Source organism: Herpailurus yagouaroundi, unplaced genomic scaffold (genome assembly GCF_014898765.1).
Source record: "Herpailurus yagouaroundi ecotype Mexico unplaced genomic scaffold, PumYag 198, whole genome shotgun sequence".
Taxonomy (NCBI): Eukaryota; Metazoa; Chordata; class Mammalia; order Carnivora; family Felidae; genus Herpailurus; species Herpailurus yagouaroundi.
In genome coordinates, this window is record NW_024412429.1 from 22,450,599 (window position 1) to 22,463,480 (window position 12,882).

Genomic DNA, 12,882 nt, shown 5'->3' on the forward strand with positions numbered 1-12,882 from the left:
AAAATGAGCTAAATCATCACCTTCTGCACAGGGAAATCAATAGATGATGCCCAAAATGGAAAAATCAAGAAATAGTAATAGATGCATATTATTTAGAGATACAAATATAAACACCAAAAGAATAGGTAAACGTAGTTTAAAGTGGTTGCCTTTGGGGAGAGGGAAATAAATGAAATAGAAAGGGACAGACTTTTTTTTTTTTATCAGACTTTCATTTTTCATTACTCTTCAATTATATGTGCATGTTTGCTACAATTAAAAACTAGAGAAAGGAAGGAAGGAAGGAAGGAAGGAAGGAAGGAAGGAAGGAAGGAAGGAAGGAAGGAAGGGAGGGAAGCAAGCAGGAAAAAAGAACGATATAGGCTTTCTGGAAATCCAAAACACCACCTACAGGGCAATGCTGTGAATTGTGGCAGCAGGTAACCAGGAGCTCTCCGTCCTGCCTCGTACTTCTTTTTCCCTGTCTTTCTCACATAACCACCTCTTTACAGATTCCACTTGACAATGAGCACTTAGACACATGTATCAGTGGAATCTGGAATTCCCCCCAAGTTAATTTTTTGATTGTACTAAATCCAAAATTCTGACCAAGGTTTAAAAAAAATTCTAAAAAATAAAATGATCCTTAAATAAAGTTCAAATCATAAACGATTAAAGTTTTTTATAAATTGAAAAGAATATAGCACTGGTAAAAAGAGGAAAGCTCTTGCTGATATTACCACTTGCATAAGACCATAGTTAAAAGCATAATTATTTTGCAAACATAAAAATTAGATTAATGGACATGAATACAACACTAAGAAATAGACCAATTTTATACAAAATCTTAGTATATGGAAAGAAGCCATCAAGAAGTAATAGTGGAGGGAAAAAAAATAAGCAACTAGGCTGGTATAATTGACTAGTAAGAATTGATTCCTCTCTTAATTGGGTGATGGTCATTGAGGAGAGCACTTATTGGGATGAGCACTGGGTGTTATATGTAAGCCAACTTGACAATAAATTATATTCATACAAAAAAAAGAATTTATTCCTCTCTAATACTTACTAGAGACCCTACGATACACCTTAGGGACATTAAAGAATTAAAAATGCAAAATCAATAACAGAAACACTAACAGAAAATGAAGTTGAATATCAGTACTCTGGGAAAATGATAATTTTCTTTTTTTTAATTTCTTTTTTTTAAGTTTATTTTATTTATTTATTTTGAGAGAGAGAGAGGGAGAGAGCAGAGAGAACATACATGCAAGGGAGAGGCAGAGAGAGAGAGAGAGAGAGAGAGAGAGAGAGAGAGAATCCCAAGCAGGTTCTGCACTGTCAGCACAGAGACTGACTCGAAGCTCAGTCTCACAAATTGTGAGATCATGGCCTGAGCCCAAATCAAGAGTGGGATGCTCAACCGACTGAGCCACCCAGGCGCCCTGAAAATGATAACTTTCCATGAGATGTGAGGCTATGGAAGAAATCTCAGAGAAAAAGATAACCAAATTTGACTAAATAAAATGTGAAATCTCTCTGCAACAAAAAGGAGTAACAAATACTAAGGATTAAAGCAAGAGATTGGAAGAAAATATTTGCACAAAACATAACAGACATTGTGTAGGTACTTGGTATTGTATGCAGAGACACACCAACTGGTAAAATAACATGGCAATAAATTATCGAGTAAAGTATATAGAAAGACATTTCACAGGAGATAAAATATTCTCAATAAAAATATTTATTATCTGCTATTTGGAAAATATATGCAAATTAAAAATAACACATTAGACTTATTAATTTAGCCAGAAATGAGTGGGAAAATCAGAATATAAGATTTATCTATGCTTTAGCTACTAGGACTAGATGGAAAGAATACAAATGAAAAAACATATTGTGTACGTGGATGGCCCTAGCAGGCAGTATATTAAGCGAAATAAGTCAAACACAGAAAGACAAATACCACATGATTTCACTTGCTTGTGGAATCTAGAAAACCAAACAGATGAAAAAACAAAAACAAAACAGAAACATACTCATAAATACAGAGAGCAAACTGGTGGTGCCAGAAGCCTGGGAGGTGCTGGGATGGAAGAAGTGAAGGGGATTAAGATCTACAAACTTCTAGTTATGAAATAAATAAGCCACAGGAATGTAAAGGACAGCATAGAGGATGGAGTCAATAACACTGTAATAACATTGTACAGTGACAGATGGTAACTACACTTATTGTGGTGAGCATTGTAATGTATATAAATGTCAAGTCACTATGTTGCACACCTGAAACGAATATGATAGTTCATGTACTATGGTTCAACTAAAAATAAAAATTTAAAAACCCTTATGCTGTGCTCACGCTGTTATCCGTGGTATGTATAGGTATCTAGATATCAACAAAAAGGAGAAAATATCTATAGCACTCTAAGTTTCGGCAAAGGGCAATTAATAACTTGACAAATTTTCCAACTAAACAACAATAAATATACACCGACAGGATGGAATGTTCCTCTTTTCAGATGAGTTGACACTATTATAATTTTGATTCTTTAGGGAACAAGTTGTAAAGAGTTTCATCTTCTAGAGTTCTCCATTTTCTTTTTTTTTTTTTCAACGTTTTTATTTATTTTTGGGACAGAGAGAGACAGAGCATGAACGGGGGAGGGGCAGAGAGAGAGGGAGACACAGAATCAGAAACAGGCTCCAGGCTCCGAGCCATCAGCCCAGAGCCCGACACGGGACTCGAACTCACGGACCGTGAGATCGTGACCTGGCTGAAGTCGGACGCTTAACCGACTGCGCCACCCAGGCGCCCCTAGAGTTCTCCATTTTCTAAAGGAGAAAATATTTCATTTCACCACCCTAACCTTTTATTTAAAAATTCCAATTCTTAAGGAAAATATCAAAGTTGAACGAATTTACAGTTAACAAAGTATTCCACAAAATTCATAGTGGCCTAACTTATAACCTATACTTCAGCAATAAACTAAGTTTGAACTATACAAAATAGAAGCAAAAGAACGAATGTCAAGAATTATTTCCAACCACTCAGACACTCCCTATATATAATATTCACTGTAAAAGCAAGACAAAAAATTAGAACATAAATTAAGTCATACTTGAAATAAACCAAGGAACATGCCAAGGCATGGGAAGAAAGACGTAAGAAAACATGGTAAATGGTCATCACAGGACATCACATGCCATCAGAGTCATATTTTGAGCCTGAATTATGTTGTCACTTGCACAATGATTTTTAATTCTGATTTTTAGTATCAATGTTATTCTAAGATGTTGGATGGTGTAGACATGTGTTTAAGTTGACTTAGGTGAGACCCAGCAGAACATTCTACACTTTTGTCTACATCTAGTAAGTGCTGCTTCATGATGACTTAATCCTCCCCTCCCTGCCGTCAGTCAAGTGACTGGCATTTTTAGTACTTAAAGGACATACACAAGATAAATATGCCCATGTTAGCCCTTGGTGTCTTTGCTTTGTGACGTCAGGTTAAACAAGAAATATGTTCTCAATAGAGAACCAATCTGGTTACTTTCTCAACCCAAGGATCCCCTCTTAACTCAGATACCACATTCAAGGTTGTTTATTAAATGTAATTAATGTAAATAAATTATAATAGAAGAGCTGCAGGAGATTCAAAGATTGAAAAATCCAGAAATCACAATCCCTGCCCTCAACTAAGTCTGTAAGTTATGGGGAAAAACAAACAGGTACAGAAATAATACAAGGGAAAGAACGGGCCAGAAAAAGACAGAAGAGCCCAGTAGGAGCTCCCACACCAGGCAGAGGCCACATACTACAAAACCCACTGCTGCAGGAAGAAGAGAAGGACAGACACTGACCACTGAGCAAATGTGCCTCAAACTGGGTCTGTAACAGAACCCAAGGCAAATCTGTCAAGCACCCTCCTGGGCCAGAATCCTCAGATTCTGAAAATTTACTTTTAAAAAGTTGTGATATAAAGCTCATGATTTTCAGAGCTCTAAATTTATTTTCTTTTACTACATATTAAGATATTAATTAACTTTGGGCAATGGCACATCGAATGAAATGCAAACCGACTTCCTTCTCTGTTCTTTGCTATCTATTTTAGTCATTAAATGAAGGAGTGATTTTCTTGATCTCTCTTCGTCAACACGTGTGCTTACACACTGGACAGGCAGAAAGACACAGACACACACGTGTACACGCACACACACACACACACACACACACACACACACATGTGTGAAGGATCGGCCGATTTTGAATTAGACAGACCGAAAGATTTTCCTTTGTTAAAAAAAGGTCCTTTGTCTTATCACCAAAGCCAGCCTCATAGCTTCTATTCTTGTATGTTTCACAAGAATGGGAAACTCTCTGACCTTAGACTAAGCTGGAGGACTGATTCTATGATCTCACACTTTGTGGCACTTCCTCTTTCCTGATATTTACTGTATTCTATTGTTAATTGTTTTACTGCCTATCCTGTCTGCTCGCCCATAAGTTCCAGGGGGTCAGGGGCTATACCTGCTGTGTTTGCCATGTACCCCCAAGTGCCCAGCATATAGCATCATATTGTCCTAGGAATTTATCAGACTCTTCTTTAGGTGACTAGTACTTCCTGCAATGACCGGACTCAGAATCAGTAGGTTTAAAAGTGCTTTTCCCTTTGAAGAACAATAATTATTCCCAATTTCAATGAATAAGATAATATATTTTCCTGTTCATAGTTCTCTCTCTCTCATCCTTTTGTATGGTCATTTAATTTAAAAAAAATTTTTTTTAAGAGAGCATGTGTGCATGCCCATGCAAGAGTGGGAGAGGGGCAGAGGGAGCAGAGGGATTGAGAGAGAGAGAATCTTTTTTCCTTTTAATTTTATAAACGTTTATTTATTTTTGAGAGACAGAAACAGAACATGAGCAGGGGAGGGACAGAAAGAGAGGGAGACACAGAATGCCAAGCAGGCTCCAGGCTCTGAGCTGTCAGCACAGAGCCCAATGGGGGGCTTGAACCCATGGATCATGAAATCATAACCTGAGCCAGTCAGACACTTAACCAACTGAGTCATCCAGGCACCGAGAGAGAAAGAGAATCTTAGGCAGGCTCCATGCTCAGCACAGAGTCCAATGTGGGGCTTGATTCCACAACCCTGGGATCATGACCTGCGCCGAAATCAAGAGTCAGATGCTCAATGGGCTGAGCCACCCAGGTGCCCCTGTATGGTCATTTAAAGTTAGCAGACAGTACCTCAAAGCTTTATCTGACCTAAAACTTGGAACCTTCTTTTCTCCTAGAAAGTTTTCTGATTCCTATAAATTCACTGATTTCCTCCCTGGGACTATTCAAGGAATTTGGCATCTCTCACCCAGCTAGTAAAAGGCCAAATCAGAATCATCACTCTCTTTCCAGCAATCTGGGGTAGACGCCAGCCAAAGAATTTGGGGCAGGCTCTCTTGGCCACACCAGGATTTTGCTATGAAAGATTAGGGGTGAGTGTCATTATATGAAGCCTGCCAGGCGGCCCCCTGGTTTTCATTAACCTCTTGCTAATTTGAAAAATCTCAATAGGCTTGGTCACCAGCAAAAGCATAAGAGTTTGGGTCTATGGTTCTCAAACTATAACATGTATAAAAATCAGATGGGGGAGTTTTTTGAAAATATCAATTCATAGGCTCCACTCTTAAATATTCTGTTCCAATAGATATCAAATGTGGGCCTGGACTCTCTGTCTTCTATTTTGTTGTTTGGTTGGGGGGGGGGTGTTGTTTTTAGAGATCCCAGGTAATTCTGGTGATTATCATCTACAGGCTACATGTTGAGAGTCACTGGACTGTTCTGGGGGTTTTCAAAGGCACAGAAAAATGAGAAAGGGAAGAAGGAAGAAAAAAGAGAGAAAACGTAGCTTAGTATCCATTCAACAATGTTACAGCCCTGAATTACACCAAAGACTAGCATGCATTCCACTTCTGTTCTGGGTCGAGACAGACAAGGGCTTCCCGTTAGCTGTGGCGTCAGAGGTTACTTCTCTACCAGGTACCACCACTCCGCCCATCCCGACCCTCCTTCACCAGGCTCCTAACCTTCCTGGGATTAAGGCTACTTTACCTTCCTGCTGCCCGGTCAGCCATTCTAAATCTTTAAGGGCCTTGGAAAAAATGCCAACTTTCTGGGCTCCACTCAGCAGGGCAACCATCTGGGCCAGAAAGACACAAGCGAGGCCCTTCCAGAGAAAAACATTCCCTTCCGTACAACAGTTGTGGATGATGTGATACTCTGATCCCTTTAGGACCAAGGCCCTCATCCTCCTAGTTGCCAGAAATGTTGACTACCGAAGGCTCACAGCTCTAGGAACTGCCCTTGACTGAAGGAAAGCTGCTCGCTCCAAGACGGCACCTTCTGCCTGGTGTGGCCTGCAACCAATGACCTGTTTAGGCAGGGAATTCAGATGACCAACTCGTGTGCTGGCAGAGCAATTCTGAAGGGCCATTCCAGCTCCAAGGCTGGGCCCACCACTGTACCTGCACGGCGGTTCAGTTCCTCCCTCTGCATAATCCTGCTGCTCTCTCTCCCTGACAAGTGCTGTTCCCACAGCACCTCTCAATAAACCCCCTGTACGCAAATCTCACAGTCTATTTTCAGGAAACGTGAACTAAGAGAGTAAAGTTGCCTTTTTCAGTCAGGTAGCGACAGCACAGGGGAGTGGGCGTCTGTACCTTACTTCTAGAGAAATCGGGTGGTCACTTAATTTCTCCAAGAGTGTCCCTCCTCATGTATGGACCTCAAATACAGATAACAACAATAATACTTTTTGCCAGGCTTTTATGAGAAGGAAAAGAGGAAATATATATGAGAGTATTTTGTAACTAATGAAGAGCTGTATGTATTATCAGCCAGGCCCTGGTTTACCATGCAGTAATCAGGGAAGGCAGGAGGGATTTACCGACATGATATGATTCAGCTTACACACTGTGTCCTACTTTCTCAAATCAACAGATCTGTGTCACTAATCAATACACCTGGGCACATAATAAAAAAAATTAGAAGTAAAACCAGGTGACACATGCGTTGCTGCAATCCTGAAACTGAAACAGAAGACAGAATAATACTCTGTTTATTGGAAACACTCTGTTTCCATATGAAGATAGCAACAGAGCAATTTCCACTACTTTGTAAAGTCGGAATTCACATTTTTGCCCAATAAGTTACGCAATGAGTAATGGAGTATCACTTTACATCCTCCAGCAGAGAAACAAGTAAAACAGCTGGGTATACAAAATGAGGAATACTTTTCCAGGCCACTTAGTATTTTCTGCATTACCTGGATACTGTAGCCACTGAAAAGAAACAACAAAACAAAACAGTACACAAATCAAGTTGAAAACATTGAGTTAGCTCAAGGAGGATAATAAGAAATTACCAATTCTAAAACTATGCTTTATGTTAAAAGTTACCAAATTATTGAATGTTACCAAGAACTTACATGAGATATACAAATAACGTCTAGTATTTACAGATGTAGAAGGCATGGTTAACAAATGACTTCATCTGACAGATGGTTTTATTATCAGCAAAAGTCACGGAATGGTTAAAACTGGAAGGAAGCTGACAGACCTATGAAAGCCCCCAGCCCCAGTGAGTCTCTGCTCGCAGAGAAACCACAATCAAAATGAAGAAGCAAGACAGACCCACGTAAAATATTAACCCAAACTCTTCCCTTTCTTATTATTTGAGCACTGAATGAATTACAGACAGGTATACAGGCATTCAGACCAAGGGGTAAACATGTGGGCTAGATCAATCCAGAAGGCTTCATGTCAGTCTCATATAATGAGAAGCTATAAATACCTTGATTTCCTGTTAAATCTGAAGAAATGCTGAATGAAACATTTCCTTCATGCATGGAGAAAATATTTTAAAACTTCAAACTTAGAGTTTGCTGATTCAGTTTAGGTAGAATAATAATTCAGTGTTTACAATCTTTAAATAGTCCAAAGTGAGGCTTGTGAGGAGCAGATAATTAGACCTTGATTCCTGAACAAAAATCATAGTCTTAATCCAACTCGTGAAACAATGAGAATGGTGAAGAGCTGAGGCCAGGTTTTGAGGGGAAGGAGGGAGTTGGGGTTGTTTATCAAAAATACCCTTATCAAGACCAAAGGAATCTACCTGAATGCTGAAAACAGAAAACAAGCCCTGTGGGGCACTTGGTGGCTCAGGCGGTTAAGTGTCCAACTTTGGCTCAGGTCATGATCTCACAGTTTGTAAGTTTGGGCCCCACGTAGGACTCTGCGCTAACAGCTAGAAGCCTGGAGTCTGCTTCGGATTCTGTGTCTCCTTCTCTCTGCCCCTCCCCTGCCTGTGCTCTGTCTCTCTCTCTCTCAAAAATTAATAAACATTAAAAATAAAAAGAAAGAAAACAGGCCCTAATCCCTAGAAGTACGAGCCATTTTGCTCAGTTAAAGTCAAGAGGACAGGGACACTGCCGGCCAGCTTCACTTAATAAGATTCTGGAAGTTAGAGACAAGAGAGGCAGGTAAGCTTCAGGGTGAAACCAGAACAAAACAGGCCCTAGAAGGCAGACCACAAAACAGGAGTGTAAGACTTGAGTTATGCATCTGCCTGAATTTGTTAGTAATTCTTGTACCATTGGACCCTGCTCTGTAGATTAATACCCCCGGGCCAGCCTTTCTATTTCCCCTTTCTATTTCAGCCTTTCTAGTATCCCCAGAGGAATACTACAGATTTTAGCAACAGATCATTGACTGCCTCTAAGAAACACAAAGCAGTGAACATTCAGTGTCTAGGGAGAGTAGTAACCAAGGCAGCTCGGAAGACGTAGTTGTGGAAGCTCTGGGAACTTTCAGCGAGAGTGCGTCTTCATAAAAGTGTTTTAATTCCCAGGAGAAATTTTCTGATTATTCTAGGTCTATTCCTAGATCAACCAGATATTCCTTGGGGTGAACCAAGGGGGAGGGGTGCCATGCAGCACAACAGAGCCTCTGAGGGCCCATCTTATATATCTGGCTAACCCTGAATGAGGAACAATTGTTGGCGTCAAGACAGTGACTCCAGTTTGAGTTTGCCACAGTGTCTGAGACTTCATTCGTTCACTCATTCATTCATGCATTCTTGGAGCTACCATAGCAAAGCAGTGTGGTTCAGAATGTAAGTTCTGGAGCTAAGTGCTTGGGATCAATTCCTACCTCTCTCAATTACTAACATCACACTTCATTCACCTGTCAAAAGCAGTCAATTATAGCACCCATCTCACAGGATTTCAGTGAGGAGGAAAAGACCGAGTTCATATAATGAGCCTAGAATTGTGCCTGGTACCGATAAGCATTTTAGCTATTGTTGTTGTGTTTTTTTGTTATTAATGAATTCATTCAAAAACTTAATGAGCGCTGATTATGTGTCAAGCACTGAATGAGGCCCTCATTTAGCACACCTATTCTTTCACTTACATCCCACTCCTAGTCATTAACTAGGAATGTAGGAGTCATCCTAAACTCCTTCCTCTCACTGCCCACCTCTAAAGATGTAGCCAAGTTCTGCCTATTAAACACGTCAACTCCTTCCCTCTTTTCCACTCCTCACCATCACTGCCTGACTCAAGCCTTCTCCAATTTCTCTTCTCAAATATTATAGTAATCTCCTGTGTGTGTCCTAAGGCTAGAGTTGTGTTCATCCAATCTGTTCTCCATCTTGATTCTAAATTGTCTTTCCAAAACACATATCTGACGATATCATTCACCTGCTGAAGTCTTCCATAGGATAAAGTCACAGGTCCAGCATGGCACATGGACCTTTGTGATGAGGCCCAATCTGTCTCCCCAGCTCTCATCCCGTGCCCACACTGACCAGGCTGGTGTTCCCTGACAACACAATGTTGATCCTTCTGCTGGGCTGACTATCCCTCCACCCACCTGAAAACTCCCCCTTTTACATTAAGGCTCATTATTCAATTAATAAATACTTCCTAATACCTGCCAGGAGTAATGCCTGTATCAAGGCCAGGGAGTACAGTGATGAAGAACACACTCAACCCTTTCTTCCCCATAGATAAAGTTAACTTTGAGGCCCTCAAGAGAGAAAAGAAATACGGAAATTAGAGTTATCTCAAATTTAGTATTGTTTCCCTCACTAGCTGCATACCTTACAGAATTGTAGAAATTGAATAGATTTTGGCATCAAGTCCAAAAGTACCTCAGGAGATTTCAGTCTCAACAGTAAACTGGGACGCAGTGGGTTTAGTCAGTGTGACTTGTGCGGCAATAGTGTGTTAGAAAAGATTGATTTGAACTACAAAAAACAATGATCAGTAGGTTGCTTCAATATGGTGTTATAAAATTGTAAGCCATTAATTAGCTACTCTGTTTTTACTTAAAAAAATTTTTTAATGTTTATTTTTGAGATATAGAAACAGAGTGTGAGCAGGGGAGGGGCAGAGAGAGAGGGAGACACAGAATCCAAAGCAGGCTCCAGGCCTCTAAGCTGTCAACACAAAGCTGACATGGGGCTCAAACCCACAAACTGTGAGATCACGACCTGAGCCAAAGTTGGATGCTTAACCAACTCAGCCACCTAGGCACCCCAGTACTTTATTTTTAAAAGGTGAGTAAGGGGCGCCTGGGTGGCTCAGTTGGTTAAGCGTCTGACTTCGGCTCAGGTCACGATCTCACGGTCTGTGAGTTCGAGCCCCGCATCAGGCTCTGGGCTGATGGCTCAGAGCCTGGAGCCTGCTTCTGATTCTGTGTCTCCCTCTCTCTCTGCCCCTCCCCAGTTCACGCTCTGTCTCTCTCTGTCCCAAAAATAAATAAACGTTAAAAAAAAATTAAAAAAAAAAAAATAAAAGGTGAGTAAATTATAAGTACCTGTGATTGTCTAGGGGTAATACCAGGCTGGGTTTCTTTTTACCCACGAAATAATATGAAATATGGTTATCAAACACTTTAAAAATCATGCCTTTCCAATTAAAACATTTTTAAATCATTCACTGAATGAAATGCTTACTGAATAAGCACAACAGGCTGTCGACAAAATAGGTGATTAATTTTAAAACTTTACTCATTCTTTCAGCAATGAGGAAACATCAAAAATCTGTTCATTCAAAATCTCAGATCTGCACAAACACCAGTCGTATTGGGGACAGAAGCTCTACTGTGGGCATAGATTGGTCATAGCTCCCATCTCCCTTGTTGGCTCTTCCAACCTTCCACACTAGTCTTTATGGCCCTTTTCAGCAACATCCTGTCGTATTCACAATTACATAACCAGAGCTCTGTGAAGAGTGTGGCACTAAGAAGGTGCCTGAGAACTGTTTGTTGCGCTGACCTCAGCTCAACTCGCCTCCAACAGAGATGCTGTCCTCTTCTCTACTAAGCATGGAGACAGTACAGTTCCTTCCCAAGAGCCATGGGACCTCTCAGCTTAAATATTTTAATTTCTCAGCTCCAACTGGTATCCACCGTCTTCAAAAATTTTCACGTGGCACTAACTTACTAAAGACACACTGTCCAAATTATTTGGATTCAGGGAGTGACGTTCAATCACTTTGTATAATGGCATATTTCTACCATACCATACCATCGAAAGTAATAACATACAGTTATTGAATAATGAACTTCATTTTCTCTTGGGCCTCTGTGGCAAAGCACATGACTTCAATGGTTATCTGACATCAGCCTAGTGACCCTAGCTGGTATGCTGTACCATCAGGCACTTTAGGAAACTGAAAACTTGAACTGTTACTTCCGACACCACTAGCTCGAGTTTAACACTGAAAGCATTTCGCATCTGAATCTTCCTTTACACACACCCAGAGCAAACCTCGCTTTTCAAAAGTTCATTAACAAAGACTCAACTTAAAAGAGCAGCCCTGTGACTCATCTTTGGATACCCGGGTGGAAATAACAACTCCTCCCTTTGCTGAGAAACGGCTTAAACAAGTGCATGAGAACCACAGGAAGTAATAACAGATCTCAGCTAGTGCCAGCGAAGTCTAGAATTCCCTCCCGGGACGGTGTGGTTCTTGAAGTCACGTTGCCACTACTTTTTGTCTTCATTCTTCCAGAAAAAAAAAGTCTTATGTGGGCTTGGAAGGAACTATTTCAAGGCAGTATCAATTTCTTCGTATTTCCTGGCTCCTGAGTCATTATGGCAAGTTCAAGTCAAGAAGCACGCATTCGGGTGTTTTTGAGAAAGCGCAAGCTAAAATAGGGAGTAAACAGACGATCACACCGAAGTAATGTCCCCAGTAATTCCAAACAACCTCAGCCTTTCGACTTAAAACAAAAGTAGTCTTACTTAGAGACGTTGTGCCAGAAGCCATCAACAGGTATCTGAAAGAATTTCTGTGAAGCCCTAAATGCGCAGTCCCTTGCCCACTGGGAGAAAAAAAAAAAATCACTCCGATGTGCATAAGAAACCCAAGGCCGTGTTTCTAGAGGCGCGAAAAGGCGGCGTGAGCACCGGGGCCAGACCCGAAATCCCTCCCCCGGGACATCCCTCGACGCCCCATCCACCGAGGCCACCCCGACGCCCCCCCCCGCAGCTCTCGGCGCAGAACTCAGCGGGGCGCGTCCTCGCTCCTCCTGGGGCGCTTAGGGAGGGAAAAAGAGGCACAGGGGGGAAAAACGAACCAGGTACGGGACCGAGCGTGCGAACCGAGAAGCTACGTCCTGCGCGGGCGCCGGTCCCACGCTGGGCGTCGTGAGAAGGAAGGAAACCTGTCGCGCGGCTCCTGGCGGCGGGGATCCCGGCGCCTCCCGCGGCCCAGGCCGGGGTCCTCCGCGGCCCCGCGAGCACCGCGCCGCTGCCGCCGCATCAGGGCGCCGCCGACCCAGCCCCCAGCAGCGTCGGCAGCACCCACAGCTGGGGGAGCAGGCCCCGCCCCGGGACG

General features: G+C 41.8%; 1 protein-coding gene across 3 annotated transcripts in view; it reads right to left on the bottom strand.

The window, feature by feature from the left end:
* The window catches only part of STX11 (syntaxin 11), a 48,018-nt gene that overhangs the window by 25,148 nt on the left and 9,988 nt on the right, over positions 1-12,882 (bottom strand). The window contains exon 1 of one of the 3 annotated variants that reach the window (XM_040448960.1): positions 12,648-12,824. The exons of 1 other annotated variant lie outside the window; for it this stretch is intronic. The gene's annotated coding sequence lies outside the window, so the exon portion shown is untranslated. Of the gene's footprint in view, positions 1-12,622; positions 12,825-12,882 lie in introns of those variants that run through there. One more of the 3 variants, XM_040448959.1, reaches the window with a different exon arrangement.